Raw genomic sequence first — 676 nt, 5'->3', positions numbered from 1 at the left:
ACGAATAACCAATTCATGTACACTTCTGAAAGGAATCCTGTGAACAATGGGACTGGTCAGAAGAAAGGAGTTCTTGAGATTGACACTCTGAATGCAATATTGGCTCAGAACAAAATATTGACTCAACAAGTCAATATGATTTCTCAAAGTCTGTCTGGAATGCAAAATGCACCAAGCAGTACTAAGGAGGCTTCATCTGAGGAAGAAGCTTATAATCCTGAGAACCCTTCAATGGAAGAGGTGAATTACATGGGAGAACCCTATGGAAACACCTATAATCCTTCATGGAAAAATCATTCAAATTTCTCATGGAAGGATCAACAGAGACCTCAACAAGGTTTCAACAACAATAATGGTGGAAGAAACAGGTTTAGCAATAGCAAGCCTTTTCCATCATCTTCTCAGCAACAGACAGACAGAGAGTTCTAAGCAGAATACCTCTGACTTAGCAACCATGGTCTCTGATCTAATCAAAACCACTCAAAGTTTCATGACTGAAACAAGATCCTCCATTAGAAATTTGGAGGCACAAGTGGGTCAGCTGAGCAAGAAAATTACTGAACTCCCCCTAGTACTCTCCCAAGCAATACAGAAGAAAATCCAAAAGGAGAGTGCAAAGCCATCAACATGGCCGAATTTAGAGAGGAGGAAGAGGCAGTGAACGCCACTGAGGAAG

Source organism: Arachis duranensis, chromosome 4 (assembly GCF_000817695.3).
Source record: "Arachis duranensis cultivar V14167 chromosome 4, aradu.V14167.gnm2.J7QH, whole genome shotgun sequence".
In the NCBI taxonomy this organism is placed as follows: domain Eukaryota; kingdom Viridiplantae; phylum Streptophyta; class Magnoliopsida; order Fabales; family Fabaceae; genus Arachis; species Arachis duranensis.
The sequence above is the reverse complement of the archived record's forward strand: the minus strand, read 5'-3'. Positions refer to the sequence as shown.